Genomic DNA, 16,675 nt, shown 5'->3' with positions numbered 1-16,675 from the left:
TACATTACAGTGATTAAAGCCTTTAAGCAAACTCTTTAAGCTAATACAACAAGAATCTATAAAGAGTAATGTCCTTAACGTGTTCACCAAGTCCAAGTTGGCACCAACACCATTCCAAGTCTCTGCAGATGCAACCCAACCCCAGTTCAGTCCATCAAAAACTGTCACAGGAGCAGGAGTCCAGGAAAAGTCCACATGGCACTGGAATTGCTGTCACACTTCCACACTCTGCAGCTAGCGTCAAAGTCCCAATGACCGCTGCTCCCAGCTGGCAACGACCCAGGTAGACTGAAAAAGCCATCTGCAGCACTCATGAAGACGGAGCTTCCGTTTTCCTCAAACTGGAAAGATGAACCCAGAGGTCCTATACTGGAGCTTTACAGCCATGGGGTGGTGAGGAGAACCTTGGGATACACTAAGCTGGGTGGTAGAGGTAAATTTGTAAGTTGGCAAAAAAGGAAAAAAGGAGCTCTAAATTAGAAGTAGGTCCTAGCCTAAAATATGAGTGGGGCATTGAGGCAGGAGGAATAAAGGAAAGACTATATATTAATCAAAGCAACAGAAAACAGGACTATCAATAGCCACAACAGAGATCTTCGAGGGAAGAATAAAAAACCTGAATATTCAGGCAAGACATAGTTAAATGGCCCTTGTGTAAATGAGATCAGTCTACCCGCTACTTGGAAGAAATACCCCAGGCTTGTCCACAGTGTCATAGAAGGGGCCGACGGCCCTGGTCACCTTTTACCCTTCAGTGGCAAATCCCAGTATTCTGGGCAAGGTTAAGTCACAGGTGGCTGGAGCAGGGCTGGAAGAGACTGAACCCCCCCTTAGAGGAGTAAGGGGGAAGCCTACCTTCCAGTGTGTCTCTTCTTCCTCACAGCAAAGGCATGTAAGCCTGGCAGGCTTTGGCTCAAATGACCATCCTTTCCACTATTGAAGCAGGGCCCTGATGAAGTTCCAGTTGGAGCGTTGGAGCCTTTGAGGGCGTATGCCAAGAGTTAGTATTTTACCTGATCTCCTTTGGGCTTTTTTTGCCTCTTGGTACCTTAAAAGCCATGCTCAGAAGATCTCCTGAGGGGCTTGAGGGTCCCTATCTGCCTATATATCTGGAGCTATTTGGAAAAAGACAAAACAGTGTAATCAAATAAAGAAAAGGGGGTAGTAGTTTGCAGGACAAAAAAATTTGGCATCTCTTGTACATCAGCATTCAAAAGAAACTGTTTGAAGTAAAAAGCATGACAGGGTCGACCTGCAGGAGCTCCAGGACATGACCCCCCCCCTTTCTTTTTATATTATTTACAATTGAATCTTCAAGCAAATGTTAAGCACACTTTACAATATTTTGACTTCAAAGATTGCAAGAAATTCTTGACTTTGTTAACTTTTAACAAAAATAGAGTAAATGCACCTTCAAGCAACATTCCTACACTTATCAAAACACCCCCTTAACATTAATTGACAGGCACTTTAAAAAGTACATATCAAAACTGAAAAATTCCAGTGTGATCTTCATTATTCTCCTATAGTAAAAAAAATCTTTACACTTTTATTATGTAAATCTATGCCGCTTCAAGCCTTCCACTTGTGGCCTGGAGCAGCCTGGCTAAATTAGCAAGTCTTTTGGATCCAAAATGAGCGCGCTTTATGTAGCATCCACCGGGTCAAGAACAAACGTCGGAGACTTTCAGGAGTATAGATGTAACTTTATTGGCCAGTTTTACCTGCGCAGGGGCAAATTCCCGAGGTGTCCAGAGACACCGTGCTCACAAGGAGCTACAGATGGGAATTGCACCTAGCGCTCACGGCTAAATCTTTTTATAAGCTAAGCAAGCAAGCCTAATACAGAAGCAGATGTGGCGGTAACCTATTTGCTAAGGGGGCTGCACATAGCATAGCAACAGGGGCTGGGGTCTAGCTCATTGGCGAATTCCAAACCTAAACTTCTGATAAGGGTCTTTTAACCAATAGAATGCAAACGTTTGTCTCTTTTTCCTTTTTTTTTTTTCTCTCTCTCAGCTTCCCAGAGTCCCTATCTGTCTCTGCTTCTTGAACGACCTTGGGCATGTTACTCCTAACAGAACAGGAGCAGGACCTGCCTGTAACCCTTAAGTTCCCTGTTCCATTAGTGCCTTGCTTATTTTCTGATCTTCTCATGGTCCTTACATTCCCTACTCCTATTAGGGCATAAATCAAACCCTTGATTCTTCATCAGAAGGAAGGATGGTGTAGGTAGGCTGAGACAGAACCATCACTTTTACAGTCTCGATTCTTTCCTTAATAAATGTAAGGAGTTTATTAATAACTACAGGCCCAATAGTGAGAGCTAACAAAAGTATCAGTAATGGCCCAGCAATTGTAGATATAAGAGTGGTTAGCCAAGGGGAAGTTCTGAACATAGAGGCATACCATCCTGGGTCATCTTCTTCTAAGTTCCTATTTTCTAATCTGTTTGCAAGTACCTTGATATTCTCTCTAATTACTCCAGAGTGGTTAGCATAAAAACAGCATTCTTCTCTTAGAGCAGCACACAGTCCTCCTTGCTCGAGTAGAAGGAGGTCTAGTCCTCTCCTATTCTGAAGGGCTACCTCGGCTAGGGAGTCTATTTGCTTCTCGAGGTATATTACCTGGTTTTGGAGAAGCGCAATATCTTTGGAGAATGTCTTGGATAGCTGTCTGAGGGTAAGTTCCCCTTGAATGAGGGATGCTGTCCCTACTGCTGCTGACCCTACAATTCCTATGGTAGCTATGATAGGGATAAGAAGTGGAGCTCGTTTTTCCCGCCTTGGGGGAGCCACAAGGAATTCAGGATTTCCCCCATACAGATATACCTGTGGAATAATGTAAGCACTTACACAAAGTTCAGGATGAGTGGGGACTATACACTTGAAGATGCCTTGAGTACACACAAACCATAGTCCTTCAGGTGCCTTCGTCACTTTCGGGTCCTCTAGGGTGGCGAGTAGGGTTTCTTGGTTAAGGCAATAGTCACTGTAATTGGAATTACCTAAGGTGAAATTTGCTAAGAGGTAGCAGGTTCCTTTCCCATGGAACTCTGCTAAAGTGAGAGATCCTTCTGAGACACAATCTTTCATCTGATCCTGGTTCTGGTCCCTCGTAAGGGTTACTGTAGTAGGAGCTAGTTCCCCTTCCCTCAAGGTGTTGGCTCCAAGCCCTACATAGAAAGGGGGTCTGGGACTAAGGCAAAGCCAACAAGATTCTATAATTTCAGGCTGTGTCTTGTTAAAGAAGGGGAATACCTTATCTAATAAATCTAGGGCATACGTCTCTTGGTGGTGTGGTCTTCCCAGTAATGGGCTGGGAGTGTAAAAAGGTAATTTATGGTCCTGCTCCTCTGGCTCTATTGGGAGAGAGTCTACAGTAGGAGTCGTGGTAGCTCCGCTCTGGTCTAGGCCTGTCTTACTGTCCGGGAGCTTTGGTGCTGCCGGAGTGTGTGCTGCTGGGAGGCTGACAGGGGGCCTAGGTGGCAGCCCGTTCCCTACTCCTATTAGGAAAGGTCTGTTCTTTGTAGGAAGCTTTCTAATGGTGAAAAAGGTACCAGGATCATGTCCAGTTACATATAATCTTAGCCCCCAGGTTTTTCCTGAATTCCAACTTGGGTCTTTAGGCTTCTTAATAGTAATGATAGTAGGGTTACAATTATCTTTAGCACAGTCCTCATCCCAACCATCATTGGGCCTTCTTCCCCCTAATCTAGTTCCTAATCGAAAGAGACTTATGTCTGGGTCTGGTTTCGGTGGACTCCATTGAAATTCACTGACAAGTGTTTCACAACCCCACGCTTTACAAAAATAATCTGAGTGAGACCCACAAATTCGGCGCTGTCCGGAAGGGGGTTCAGGGCAGGCATAGTGTGGAGTATACCATAAAGCCCTATTTTTAACATGAGGTGCACACTTACTACCTGCAGTGTATGAGCTAGGCCAGTTATCTAAGAGCGGGCTCCTGGCTGAATCAGAATGTCTCCAAGCTGCTGGTGAATCACAGAATTTTTCTTCAAAAAACTTTGATAAATCAGCTTGGAGTGTTATGGAGGTGCTACAATTCCAGGTGTTATTCTGTGCTATAACTGCGCCATCTGCTGTCCTGATTAAAACCCATTCCTGCAACTCTAACCCTTGCTGGGTAAATAATAAAAAGTCATCAGTCCTAAGTGGAGGAGAAGGTGAGCTTTAGAGGCTCTCCAGGGGTCTGTTTGACTTGCCATCTCCGGGATCCTTCGTCAGGTGGTTGGGCTGATTTCACGTGGGAGAGATGGATCCAATAGGGCTTTTCTGCTATCCGGACTGCAGAAGGGGTACTGAGCAACACCTGGAATGGTCCTTGCCACCGCGCCTCTAGGTTCCCTCGACGATGGTTGAGAACCCAAACCCACTGTCCAGGGTCCGGTGGCGACAACCTCTGGGCGTTGTCTTCTAATGCTGCAGCTCTCTGTTCCCGCAGCTCCCTTACTTCTCTCCGAATCTGCTGCAATGCCTGTAGGGACTTGAGGAAAGTATGATTAGACATCTCTATTTCCTCTCTGGTGAGCTGGGGTACCAGTGGAACGGGTTGTCCAAACATAAGCTCATAGGGGGTCCATCTATTAGTGTTAGGTGTACACCTAACCCGGAACAGGGCAAAAGGGAGTAACTCTACCCAGTTTTCGCCGGTCTCCTCTCTTAATTTAATTAGAGTTTCCTTTAATGTCCTATTCATTCGTTCTACTTGTCCTGAACTCTGAGGCCTGTAAATACAATGCAATTTCCAATCAATTCCTAGCCTCGTAGCTAATTCCTGGGAAATCTTAGAGATGAAAGCTGGTCCATTGTCAGATCCTATGGCTATAGGAATTCCATATCTAGGGATGATCTCTCTTAGCAGGATCTTGCAAACTGTGGAAGCAGTTTCACCCTTGGTGGGAAAGGCTTCCGTCCATCCTGTAAAAGTATCTATTAACACTAGTAGATACTTATATCCTGCCTTTCCTGGAGTCATTTCTGTGAAATCTATTTCCTATAACTCTCCTGGGCACTTTCTCCTATATCTAAATAAAGGGGGGAGCTTCTTGTTTATAGTATTGACCTTAGCACAAGCCTTACATCTAGAAACTATGGATTGCACGATATCCCTAAGCTGGGGTCCCCTGTAGTATTTCTTAATTAGTTGTTCTATCTTATTTTGCCCTAGGTGGGAACTTGTATGGACTTCCTTTGCAATCTCTCCTATAACTCCCTGGGGTAGGTAGAGTCTAGTGTCAGGAAGTTCTATCCACCCCTGCTTATTTCTTTTACCCCCTAATTGCTTTCCCTCTTGCTCTTCCTCAGGAGTATACTTAGGGTTGGGAGGCAGCACGGGTTGAGGCAAAAGCGGTAGAATGTCTGCAGTTCCTTCTTTTGCAGCTTCTCTGGCAACGATGTCAGCAAAACGGTTTCCTTGAATAATTGGAGAGTCCCCCTTTTGATGTCCTTTGCAATGAATTATGGCTACTTTAGAGGGAAGCTAAATGGTATCGAGCAGGGCTAAAATCTCAGTTTTATTCTTTATTTCTTTTCCCCCTGTCGTTAGCAAGCCTCGTTCTTTGTAAATGGCACCATGAATGTGAGCAGTGGCAAAGGCGTACCTGCTGTCCGTGTAAATGTTGGCCACTTTGCCCTCAGCTATCTGGAGGGCTGTGTCAGTCCAATTAGCTCTGCTCGCTGTGCAGAAGTACCTTTTGGTAATGCTTTCTGCCATAAGACACTGTCCTGGGTAGTTACAGCTGCTCTTGCATATCTTTGTCCATCTCGGACATAACTGCTTCCATCAGTGAACAGCGTGAGGTCTGCCTTCTCATAGGCCTGGTCCCTGAGGTCCAGTCTGGCCCCTGTGACAGTGTCCAATATCTGTCTGCAGTCATGGACCACTGATGGGTCTTGCAACGGTAGCAAAGTGGCAGGATTTAAGGCTACCGTCTTCAAGAACTGCACTGCTGGGGGACTCAATAACTGTGCTTGGTACTGTGTCAGTCCAGCATTGGAGAGCCACCTGTCCAGTGGGGCACGCAGCACTTGCTCTAGATAGTGCTCTCCAATAACCTGGATGTCCTGACCCAATGTCAGCTTGTTGGCCTCCTTAACTAGGACTGAGGTAGCAGCAAGTGCCCTTAAACAGGTTGGCCAGCCAGACGCTACGGGGTCTGGCTTCCTGGATAGGTATGCTACAGGCCTCTTCCATGGCCCAAGCTCTTGGCTGAGGATTCCCAAGGCTACCCCTCCTTTCTCAGCAATGTACAACTGGAAAGGTTTGGCCATATCTGGTAGGGCCAATGCTGGGGCAGCTACTAGGGCCTCCTTCAGTGCCTAGAAAGCCTTCCTTTCCTTGTCTGTTCAAATAAACTGTTCTTCTTTGCCCCGTGTTAATTCGTGGAGGGGCCTGGCCAGCTCTGCAAATCCTAATATCCAGAGTCTGCAATATCCTACTGCTCCCAGAAATTCTCGCACTTGCCTTTTGTTAGTGGGCTCTGGGATCTGCAACACAGTCTGAATCCTTTGACTGGATAATGTCCTTTGTCCCCCTTGTAAGTTATATCCCAAGTAACTTACAGTTTGGGTGACAATCTGGGCCTTCTTGGCAGAGACTCGATACCCCATCTGCTGGAGATCCTGGAGTAGGTCTAAGGTGGCCGTCTTACATTGCTCTTCTTCGGCTGCAGCGATGAGGAGGTCATCCACATATTGGAGCAACACAGTTAAAGGGTGGGCAGCTCGAAACCCCTGCAAGTCCTTACACAAAGCTTCATTAAAGATACTGGGAGAATTCTTAAACTCTTGAGGAAGCCTGGTCCATGTATACTGTCCCACTAGTCCATTTTCCGGATCATTCCATTCAAAAGCAAATATCTCCTGGCTCTTGGGGGCCAATGGAATGCAAAAGAAAGCATCCTTCAAATCCAGTACTGAATAATATGTACAAGTAGGGGGTAACGAACTTAGCAAAGTGTAGGGATTTGGCACCGTTGGGTGAATAGTCTCTACCCGGGCATTTACTTCTCGTAGATCTTGCACCGGGCAATAGTCCTGGGTCCCAGGCTTCTGGACTGGGAGCAAAGGTGTGTTCCAGGCTGACTGGCATTCCCGGAGGATACCCGCCGCTAGTAAGCACTTCAGATGCTGCGCTATGCCCTGCTTAGCTCGTGCTGGTGTGGGATATTGCCTTACCCGCACGGGGCTAGCAGTGCTCAGCAACTGCACTATGACAGGTGGCTGATCAGCGGCTAAGCCTGGTGGGTTGGTTTCTGCCCACACCCCTGGCACCTTTTCCCGTATTTCCTCTGGGACCCCGATGACTTCGTCCTTACCTTCCTGTAGGACTGCCATCAAGTATTCTTCAGATATGGGCACCGTTACCTCGAGACTGACTTTTACTTTCGCTCCTGGGAACTGCTGTCCTCTTGCTTAAAGGTTATCGTTGCTTGAAGTTTCTGCAAGAGACCTAGGCCCATGAGAGGATAAGGACAATCTGGAATGACTAGAAATGAGTGAGTAATTGTGCCTCTACCTAAATTTGTGATTCTTGCGGTGGTCCGTGGATAAGCTACTGCTTTTCCCGTTACCCCTATTATTTTTGTATTTTCTTTTTGTATGTGTCCTTGTGGCTTCTTTAAAACTGAATAGGTGGCTCCCGTGTCAACCAGGAAGTCTATTGGCTTTCCTTCGACTGTTAGGGTGACCATGGGCTCCTGGGAGCCGACAGAAATGGAGCCCTGGCCCCGTCAGTCCAAGGTTTGGAGCAAGACCTCTGGATCTTGCTTTAGCTTCTGACTGTTAACCCGTAACTTTGGGCAATCTCTCCTCCAGTGTCCTTTCTCCTTGCAATAGGCGCACTGGTCCTTGCCTATTTGCTTCCATGGTTGACCTTTCTCTTTGCCTTTTTGCTGCTCTCCTTTTCCCTTCTTCTCTGACTTATGAGCTGCAATGAGGATCTTGACAGCTGCTCTCCCTAGTTCTGAGTCATCCTTATTTATATATACTTTCTGAGCTATTTCAATTAGCTCACTTCTATTTTTCCCTTCAAATCCTTCTAATTTCTGAAGCTTCTTCCTAATGTCTGATGCAGCTTGCGTCGCAAAAGCTATATTTACTAACCTGCGATTCTCCTCAGCTTCTGGATCTATAGGGGTATAAACCCGGTAGGCCTCCATTAGCCGCTCTAAAAATGCGGTGGGGGATTCTTCCCTTCCCTGGATAACCTCACTTACCTTACTGAAATTAGTGGGTCTCCTGGCTGCTGCTTGTAAACCCCACAACAGAGCCCAGCGATACTGGAAGAGTGCTTCCCTTCCCCCTTAGGTATTCGGGTCCCAGGCCGGGGGCTGCTTGGGAAGGACATTCTCGGCTTCCCCGTCCTCTAAAACTGCTTTTGCTGCTTCTCTCATTATTCTATTTCTTTCTTCTGTAGTAAAAAGAGTTTGGAAGACCTGTTGGCAGTCATCCCACGTTGGCTGTTGGGTCCTAAAAACTGTCTCAAGCAAGGATATTAGTCCCTGCGGTTTCTCAGAAAAAGGAGGATTTTCCCACTTCCAATTGTACAAATCACTGGTGGAAAAAGGCACATAGATGAAGCGAGGGGGCGCTCGTGGACCAGCATCTGGTGCCGGCGGCGCTTCCCGGAGTGGTAAAATGGTCGCACTCCCCTTGGCACCTCCTGCAGAAGGAGGCAAGATGGCGGTGCCTCCTGCAGGAGACAAAGGCAAGATGGCGGTGTTTCCTACTGAAGGAGAAGGCGAATATATCGCCCCTCCCCGGGTGTGTGGTGGACTCAAAAATCCACTTACGTCCTGCTGCGTGGAATCAGGTCCTCCCTGCCACCGATAGGGAGGAGGGAAATTTACTGGGTCTAAGGGATCCTCCAGTGGTTCAGGCAAGACAGGGTAAATTCTAGATGATGGTACAGTGGACTGTACCGGGGAATTAGTCTTCTCCTTTTCCTCCCTACTGCCTTTCCCTGCCCTCTGGTTACTTGCAGTAACACATATTGCCCTTCTCTCTCTCTTGCCATTCTTTATGTACTTTCTGATATACCCTGGCTTATCTGTGGCAATATCAACCCACACATCTATATACAAATATTGGTCTGGATGGGGCACCTGGTAGATAATAGCTTGGACAGCAAACACAATAGGAAGATCAAAAGTTCCCTCAGTGGGCCACCCTACGTTGAAGGCGGGCCATTCTAACTGACTCAAGGTCCAGAGGGTCTCTCGGTCCGGAGGTGGCCCTCCATACCCCTGGGCTCTTTTCTGAAAATCAGAAAAGTTGTTTAGCAGGCACTCAAGTGGAGAACCGGGTACAGACTCTTGTTGTCCCATTCTTCTGTATCCCGCTTTGTCTGCTTCTAAACCTTCAAGAATTAACAAAAAAATTATCAAAATACCCTAACCAATAAGCAAAAAAAAGGCTAGAGTAAAAGATTGTCTCACACTCAATTCAGGCATTCGCACACAGACAAAACGCAGCGCAGCGCGGCGCAGAAATTCCTAATGTGACCGGTCACTTCTAGAGTTAACTCCTAGAGTTAACAATTCCTTTCAGAAAACGGCGTCCCGTTCTGAAAGCCCTGGGTAGGTTACCAGTGGGGTCCCACCTACTACCTCAGGTTTATATGCTCCGGAGCTCAAAACCAAAACCAAATGAGGATCCTCAAAGAGTACTTACTCAACTCGAGCTGTCCCTCTGGTCTCCGACCAAAAACTCCACCAAGGGAAATCCCGGGTGAGCCCCCAGAGATGTAGCATCCACCGGGTACAAGAACAAACGTCGGAGACTTTCAGGAGTATAGATGTAACTTTATTGGCCAGTTTTACCTGCGCAGGGGCAAATTCCCGAGGTGTCCAGAGACACCGTGCTCACAAGGAGCTGCGGATGGGAATCACACCTAGCGCTCACAGCTAAATCTTTTTATAAGCTAAGCAAGCAAGCCTCATACAGAAGCAGATGTGGCGGTAACCTATTTGCTAAGGGGGCTGCACATAGCATAGCAACAGGGGCTGGGGTCTAGCTCATTGGCGAATTCCAAACCTAAACTTCTGATAAGGGTCTTTTAACCAATAGAATGCAAACGTTTGTCTCTTTTTCTTTTTCTTTTTTCTTCTTTTCTCTCAGCCTCCCAGAGTCCCTATCTGTCTCTGCTTCTTGAACGACCTTGGGCATGTTACTCCTAACAGAACAGGAGCAGGACCTGCCTGTAACCCTTAAGTTCCCTGTTCCATTAGTGCCTTGCTTATTTTCTGATCTTCTCTTGGTCCTTACATTAAGCTCTTTGAATTTACAAACAAAGTTTGATTTTGTTTATCTTTCTTACCTTTCCTGTTTCACTGACTCTGCCCGGTCTCTATAATTTGCACGTTACTTTGCTTTGCTGTTACTTTGCTTTCTAGTCTCTACGAGGAGATGCTCAGCTCATTTATATTCAGGCTTCCTTTTCCTAAGGAGCTTGTTCACATGCGGATGTGTCCATCGCTGCCCTGCTTTGGATGGAAAGGTGTCACTGAGAACTAGTCTCCCACCATTTATAATGTATCCATTCCCGTGGGGACTTCCTAGCACGCTTCATGTGCATGGAATTAACTTATTTACCCTTTTAAATAGGTTTAGAATTTAATAGCATTATGGCCAGAGAACAAGGTCTATGTGATGTTGACTAACTTGAACATGTTGAGGCTTCTTTTGTGACTACTAAATGTTAAATTGTCAAAAATGTCCATGCATGCCTGACTGGTGGTGGCGCAGTGGATAGAGCATCTAATTGGATGCTACAGCTCTCCGATTTGAAACCCTGAGGTCATCGGCTTGAGCAAGGGCTCACCAGGCTTGAGTGAAGCATTGCTGGTTTGAGCGTGGTGTCATCGACATGACCTCATGGTCGCTGGCTCTGGCACAGAGGTTTCTGGCTTGAGCCCAAGGTCACTGGCTTTAGCAAGGGGTCACTGGCTCAGCTGCAGCCCCCTAGTCAAGGCACATATGAAAGCAATCAATAAACACTAAGTGCTGCAACTACCAGTGGATGCTTCTCATCTCTGTCCCTTCCTGTCTGTCTGCCTGTTTCTTTCTAACAAAATATGTTCCATGTGTGCTTGAAAATACTATCTGTGTTACACTCTCACTGTTGGTGTAGAAATCTCTATGTAACTGACTATCTGAGCCTTCAGTCGTGTTATTTAGACCGTCCACATCTCTGCGTATTTTCTCTTTGCTTCAGCTCTTTGTTTTTGAGGATGTGTTAAAACTTTCAGCTAACACTGTAGATTATAAAATTTATTTCATTGATCTGAGAAACAGAGAACTATAAACTCACAGCTCCATTTAGCTGTACACTCGTTGATTGCTTTTATTTTTTTAAAAATTTTTATTTATTCCTTTTTAGAGAGAGGAGAGAGAGAGAAGCAGAGAGAAGTGAGAGTAGTTGCTTCTCCTATGTGCCTGGACCAGGCAAGCCCAGGGCCTTGAACCGGCGACCTCAGTGTTCCAGGTCACGGCTCTGTCTACTGCGCCAGCACAGGTCAGGCCGTGGGTTGCCTTTTGAACACACCCTGACTGGGAATGAACCCGTGACCTGGGCGTGTGGGGACGATGCTTAACCACTGAGCAGCCCGGCCAGGGCCCAGCACTGCTGATCTCAGTCTTACTGGATAAAAGGTTGAGAAGGAGAGGTGCGTGAGAGACTTAGAAGAAGCAGAGAGGCAGAGAGTTAGAATAAATATTTCATCACATCGCCTGACCTGTGGTGGCGCAGTGGATAAAGCGTCAACCTGGAAACACTGAGGTTGCCGGTTCAAAACCCTGGCTTGCCTGGTCAAGGCACATATGGGAGTTGATGCTTCCTGCTCCTCCCCCTTCTCTCTCTCTCTCTCTCTCTCTCCCCCCCTCCTCTCTAAAAAAATAAAATAAAATAAATAAATTACTGTTTAATATTTCATCACATCAGCCAAGGAGTGGACCTTCCTGGAAGGAGGAAGTGGACAGTAGTGTTAGATGTGCACACGCTGTGGACTGAGACGAGTGCCCTGGTCCCTGTGCTCAGTGGCTGTGGGAGCCCCTTAAAGAGCAGCTTCTCTCAGTGCCCACCCCCCTCCGTCCATGTCCTCACCTCACTGCGGGGCCCCTGTCTCTGCAGTGTCAGAGCCTGTGGGCAGTGGAGAGCTGGGGAGCGAGAAACTCCATCTCCTTAGGGCGCCCGGACCCCACACGGCTCCTCCCCGGTGGCCAGCAGCACCTGCCGGGAGGACCCCGTCTCCTTCGGGGTCTGTGGGGGAGGACAGGGAAGGACGGTGGACAGGGACAGAGGGCCCGTGCCACACGGGGAGTCCTAACCCACTGCGTGTCCTGCTGCAGGTGACAGGCTCTCTGTGACAGAGGAGCACACAGGGGAGACTCCAGGGGCAGGTCCACTTTAAAGCTCACGTCCCTTTGAGTCTCTGTGTTCACCACCAGGGACGGGTGTCCCCACAGACCTCTCTAGTCCCTGCTTGTCTGTGATCTCACTCACACGTAGCAACCTGCAAATGCCTCACGTGTGGAACGTACTCAGTAAAGGCTGAAATGTGAAGTGTGGTCCACTGCTGGTCTCTAAGGCCCAGTCCCCTCTGGGACTCCTCCCTGCATAGGGTCCTGCGCGAGAACTCCAGAGACCAGTAAACACCTGTGTGTGTAGGAGTGAGAGGTGGCCGGTGGCCTCTTTGTGACTCCGGGGTCCTCCCCGGTCCCTCCCCCTTCAGTCCCTGGGAGCACATGTCCTGGGCCCGGAATGTGGCTGAGAGACTGCACTCTGTGACTCTGCCCGGAGGCAGGTCTAGAGGACGTTGGGGCGCAGGGACCCAGGAGCCCGGTGCTCACTGTGGGGTGACTCACCCCCACGTGCTCCTCACAGCGTCTCCGGGCCACTGCTCACCCCTCAGATGTCCTCCCGTCCTCCCCCCAGAATCCTGCCCCCTCTGCATCTGACCTCCGGGCCCCCCCCTCCAGGCAGCAGGACAGACCCGTCTCCCCCAGACCCCTGTGTGCAGGACTGTGTCTACAGTGCAGGTGTGAAGCCCTCAGTGACTCAGTGTTGTCCTGACACCACAGCCCTCTCCCCGTGTGCAGAGACGTCTGAGGGGGCGGGACCAGGAGAGGGACACAGTGTCACCTGTCCCGCACCCACTGCTGTCCCTGTCCCCACCCTTCCAGGCTTCACTTTATTCCCCACTTTTTCTCTCAGGAGCATCCACATCCCCCTGTGGAGATCCCCGGGTGTTAGCTGTTCACTCATGTCTGAGTCCCAGTTGTGGGTTAACGTCCTGTCTCTCCCACCAGCCACCTGGCCCAGAGCAAAGTGTGGGAACACAGATGAGTATCGGGTTCACTTGGGGAAGTCTGAGCTGAAGTCCTCACTGTTCTCTTCTGTGAGACCTTGGGGTGAACAGGAACCACGAGTCAGAGGTGCTGTGAGGATTGGGGACAGGAACCTGGACGTCATAATCCTCCATTCTGCATAAGGGTCCCCTCGAAGAGGAGGCTCTCTCTGTCTCCTGATTCTCACTCCCTCTCTGACCCTGTCCTGATGTGCGGATGTGTCACTCTGGTCTCGACCTGGCTGGCACCTTCTTCTCTGTAGCTATTACTGAAGGGAGTCGAGACCCGTCTGCTGTTACTTGGGAGGGACAACAATAGACATTCGCTGTGCTGCCAGTGGGGCATCTGCACGGCCCAATCTCTGCCACAGGCTCGTGACAGCTGCTGTGTCACCTGGTCCAGGCAGAAGTGCTGTTGTGTCATTACATCAGTGGTGTCGTGCTCACGTCTGGCTGTCTTCCCGCCCTGGAGGAAGCAGCTCCCTCTTTGCTGACCCCCCTCCGACAGCAAGGATGGGGGTCAGTGAGCACAGAGTGTGAGGACCGGCTTCTCTGTCACATTCTTAGGGTTGCGTGGTCGGGTAAGACACAGGTGATGCCGGCTGCAGTCACAGAATAAGTACCAGGCACTCTGCGGCCACAGCAGGCGGAGCAGCTGCAGGAGTGTTTAGGTTTGTTAGTTTGTTGGAGGGTCTTCATTCCCGTTTGGCTCAAATGGCGTGGCCCCTTAATGCCCCCCTCCGGAAAGGGCCCCTGGGCTGGGAGGAGCACTAGGAGGCTGCTTTTGGTGCTGTTAAGCAGCCTCAGCCAGTGTCCGGGTTCTGGGCAGGTGACCAGAGCCCGCTGTGTGCAGCCGGTGTTCACGTGACACCCGTGGGGTGTGGTTGAGGGTAATGACAACGTCAGGGCAGGGAGAGGACACCACTCGGGTTCTGGTCCCAGCTGTGGGCGGGGCTGAGGGCCGATACAGTCCTGTTGAACCACAAGTGAGCGCAGGGGACCAGGCCTGTCAGCAGCAGAAGCCGTAGCTGGACCGGCCTCAGGCCAGGCCAACACCACCAGCCCCATGGCTGGCGTGGTGCACTGGGTCACGCCCCGGCCCTGGAGTGTGGGGGCACAGACATCCCCCTGACCACGTGGGGGCACATCTCCACAGAGAGCCCACCTCTCCTCTAGCCCGTTAAGCAAAGGTCTGCAGGCTGTTCCAGGACCAGTGACATATCAATGCGCTGGACAACCAGAGCCCACGCCGGGAACACCGCTGCCGTCCCCCGTCCACGAGGGGAAACCGCCCCATTCCTAATGAAGCTGGTGCATTAGCGGCTCCCACAGGGGGACCCGCCCTGGAGGCGCAGCGCTGGGTGCCGGGAGGGACCACGTGACCCCATCCATCACGGCCCCCCCTCCCGGGACAAGCAGCCCCTCCACATGGGCACCCTCCGCTGCCTCCACGTGCACACCGGGACCTCCACCCACTCCGCCCACGGCAAGGGGTCCTGAGCACAGCTCTCCCCACCTCTCCGTGTTCCGGGTCAGTTTTCCTCACGTTCCTGAGCGGCCCGCCCACCCGGTACCCCGTCCATGAGTCCCTGGGCCCTACTCAGGGGCGCCTGTCACACTCCCCTCCCGGGTCTGTTCAGGACTGACCCCGTCCTGGCTGACAGCCCTTCCCGAGCTGTGCAGCGTCAGCTCCCAGGCCCCCTGGTCCTGCTCTGCCTTCTCCTCCTGGGTCTGAATCACAGGAACTTACTCTGGAGTTTTAAATCCCAGCATTTCTAAAAGCTTTCAGTAGGATAACTCTATGTAGGGTTAAAGACAATTAGTTCAAAAATCTATAAAACCATACTTTCATGAAGGACGACACCCACAGAGACAGGTGGACAGATCATACGTGCACAGTGGATTTTCACAGAGTGAGCGTTGGGATAAACAACACCCACGGAACATTCTAGCACCCGGGAAGCCTTCTTCATTATTATTCAGTCATAAACTCCCCCCACTCACCCTGAGTACCCACCATCTTGAGGTCTCACAGCACAGGAAGTCCCGTCAGGTGTGATAGAATGGAACAGTACAGTGGACGCCCCTGGGCACCTGGCTCCCACTCAGCGTTGTGTCCTGGGTCTCATCCCTGCGGCTATGAGGCTATAGTGTGTTCACTCTCATGGCTATGGAAGATTCTATTATGTGAACAGACCACACTTCTTGTCCTGTGCAGCCTCTGAGCATTTGTTAAACCCAGGTTTACAAACTATGCTGTTATGAATAATTTCTTCACACTATTTGTCACACATATGTGTGCACGTCTACTGGGTATACAACTAGGAGTGGACATGCTGGGTCACAGGGTGAGCCGATGTCTGGGTGTAGTAACTTCTGCCAAAGCATTTCTCAAAGCACTTGAATCAACTGACTCTCACAAGTAGTACAAGAGACTGAATTACTCCTACTCCTTGTCAACAATGGATTTTGTCTAAGGTTTTCATTGTAGCCATTCTGGGAGGGGCGCAGCGATAACACAAATGACTTATTTTGAATTTCCCCTCTGACCAAAAATTGTGAGCAAATTTTATAATTTTTTTGGCCATGTGAATATCTTCAGTTAGATGCTGGACTGGACTAATAGTGACTGAATGGGACTCTAGTAATGTGCCAGCCTGTAGAACAATAGTTTCATCTCTGTGTGGGGATAAAAGGTATGATGCTTTGGGAGTCTGAGTTACCCCTTCCTCACCTGTAGACTCCCTGGGGCAGTCATAGTATTTAATGTTGAGTGTTGGCCTCAATCAAACCTAAGTGGTGGGTGTGCCAGCATCTATTATCTGCTATGATAGTTTTTCTATCAATGAGTCTGTGCTCAAACACCTGTGGTATAATGGAAAGTATGTGGTTTATGCACTGGTTCCTGGCACAGAGCTCATAAAACCCTCAGAATCTCTTGGGATGCTCATGAGATGGCCCATGGCTGAGGGTCCTGGGTAGCTTCAGGATGGGGCTGGTCACTGGAAAGACAAGCTTGCTCAGAGGGCGGGACTTTCAGGGTCTTCTCCTCTAATTAACCCATCAACCTTCAATGATAAGAACTGCAAAAATTAATTCCCACCCAGAGTCTTATTTCAATGAAGGAGTAAGAAGCTGCAGCTCAGGGCTCCACGAAGTACAGACAGGGATGGGGAGGCCCAGCCCCCTCTGCTGGACAGGGAAGTGTGGGGAGGGGACGTGGGGACAGGGGTGGGCCAGCCTCCCACCTCCTCACACTATGCTGATAGGAATGCAGACACATTCAGATGTCCTTTGCAGAGAGGG

Source organism: Saccopteryx leptura, chromosome 1 (assembly GCF_036850995.1).
Source record: "Saccopteryx leptura isolate mSacLep1 chromosome 1, mSacLep1_pri_phased_curated, whole genome shotgun sequence".
Taxonomy (NCBI): domain Eukaryota; kingdom Metazoa; phylum Chordata; class Mammalia; order Chiroptera; family Emballonuridae; genus Saccopteryx; species Saccopteryx leptura.
Note: the sequence above shows the minus strand (reverse complement) of the source record.